This window comes from Penaeus monodon, chromosome 22 (genome assembly GCF_015228065.2).
Source record: "Penaeus monodon isolate SGIC_2016 chromosome 22, NSTDA_Pmon_1, whole genome shotgun sequence".
NCBI classification, from domain to species: Eukaryota; Metazoa; Arthropoda; class Malacostraca; order Decapoda; family Penaeidae; genus Penaeus; species Penaeus monodon.
The window spans coordinates 23,567,399-23,569,321 of NC_051407.1; the positions used below are offsets into that span (position 1 = coordinate 23,567,399).

Below are 1,923 nucleotides of genomic sequence, written 5' to 3' on the forward strand. Positions count from 1 at the left end.
AAAAAATGAAAATAAAAAATCAAATGGGGAGAAAAACACATTTTTCTTTTCTTTTCGGGAAAAAATGTACAGAATAGATGAATTTTTTTTGGAGTGATTATGCTTTCCCAGGATACACACAGAAAAACGTTACCCAACTTGAAAGCAGATTTTTTTTCATAAAAATTGTGATGTCAGTTAAAAGCTGCAGGATTTCCTGGGGGTTTTTGTTTTTTTTACCCAAATGGATTTTTTCGTAGTCTACTAACAAAAAAAAACAAGGGCCCCAAGCTTTGGATATGCTGATTAAAGCTATAGGTAAAACCAAGGAGAAAAAAGGGACTCCCAAACATTATGGAGTTTGGGGAAAAAAGCAGTTTAACCCCAAGAATTGTAAGGGAGAGAGACTAAAAAAGATACTAAGGGCTACAAAAATGTGCTCAAGGGTTTAAGATGGATCTGCAGTAAACGTTGAAAAAATCTGCAAGTTTTGAGTCTTGTTGAAGTTTTAAACCCCGATAAATGAAAAAAGAGACAAAGGGAAAGGTTCCCCAATGTCTTTGTTTTTTTTTTTATTTCATGATTCCTTGAGAGTTTTGATGTCTTTTCATTTTTCATGCAATCCATTGGCAGATCCTTTTTTTTTTAAAATGAGGGCTTTAAGTCAGATATCCTAAAATTTAAAAAACCGACCTCAAAAGGGTAAGGGATTGGGAAGGCTATGAATCGACTCATAGGAAACAGAATGCACGGGTGTAAAGGGAAAGAATGGAGACTATTGTTGAAATTCTTGGAAAAAAAACTTCACCCAAGGAAAATTTTTCTTATCATGGGTGGGGAGAAGTTGTTTGAGAAAGGATTTTAAGAGCTTTTTTAAACAGAAAATAAGAATTGAGGCGTTTAAATGTTTTGGGAGCTCTTATTGATTTAAATTTTTACTTGATTTAAGCCTTTCCCCCCACACTCAAAAAAATTAAAAATTTCTCTTAGCTCCCTTAAAAAGGGTAATAATTCAAAAAAATGAAGATATAGCCTTTGCAAAATTACGGCTTGGTGGGATCTTGTATTTTAAATTAGGTAAAAAGGCAACCAGCCAACTTTGACTTGGTAAAAAGCACCCTTTTTTTAAAAAATTTGGGTTTTGGGGGTGGGGCACCCCCAAGTGGTGCTGCATCTGGTTTTATCGGGGGGGAATCGATCATGCAGGAGCTGCCGCCCTTTACCCGGAAGGAAAATTTTTTTGGCCTTTAGGGAAAATTGTGCAGAAAAATTTTAGGACCCCGAACTTTCAACTGGGTTTTAAAAATTTCAGGACCCAAAACCATTTTCCTTTACAAAACCCCCAAACCTAGAAAATTTTCCCGTGTAACCCCAAAACAAGGGTAAATTTTTTTAGAAATTATTTAAATTCTTTTTTGATTGTGTAAAGGGAAACCGTACCCAAAAAATTTAATTTTTCCAAAAAAAGGAAAACAGTGGCTCCTTTCATATTTTTGTTTTTTGTCCGTCCTTGGGCCCAATTTGGGGTGTTATTTACAACAGTGTCAGTTAAAAAAGGGCTCTGTGGGGAAACCAGTTTTTTAAAAACTTTTTTTTCAATTATTTTCTGCTATAGAAAGTTCCCCCCGTGTCCCTCCAGGAGACTCCCCAAAGCCATTCGGTTTTACAAGTTCCTAGAGTGGTTTTTTTTGGATCCTTGGGATTCCAAAAAATGTGCTAAATTTTCCCCTCAGTAAACATATTTCAACTGGGAAAAAACAATTTAGTACATGTGAGGGGACTCCCGAACAACTATTTTTATCCATGAACTAGCAAACCCCCATTATTGCACTATGCAATCAAGGGGGAAAGGGGAAGTTTGGGAAAGGATTTTTACAGTCCTTAGACTGTTTGTATAATTTTTTAAATTGGAAAATAGAATCATCAAAAAGATTTTTGTGAACA

General features: G+C 35.3%; 1 pseudogene; it reads left to right on the plus strand.

Moving 5' to 3' along the window:
• LOC119587370 overlaps positions 1–1,923 on the plus strand; it is a 33,850-nt pseudogene that overhangs the window by 6,951 nt on the left and 24,976 nt on the right.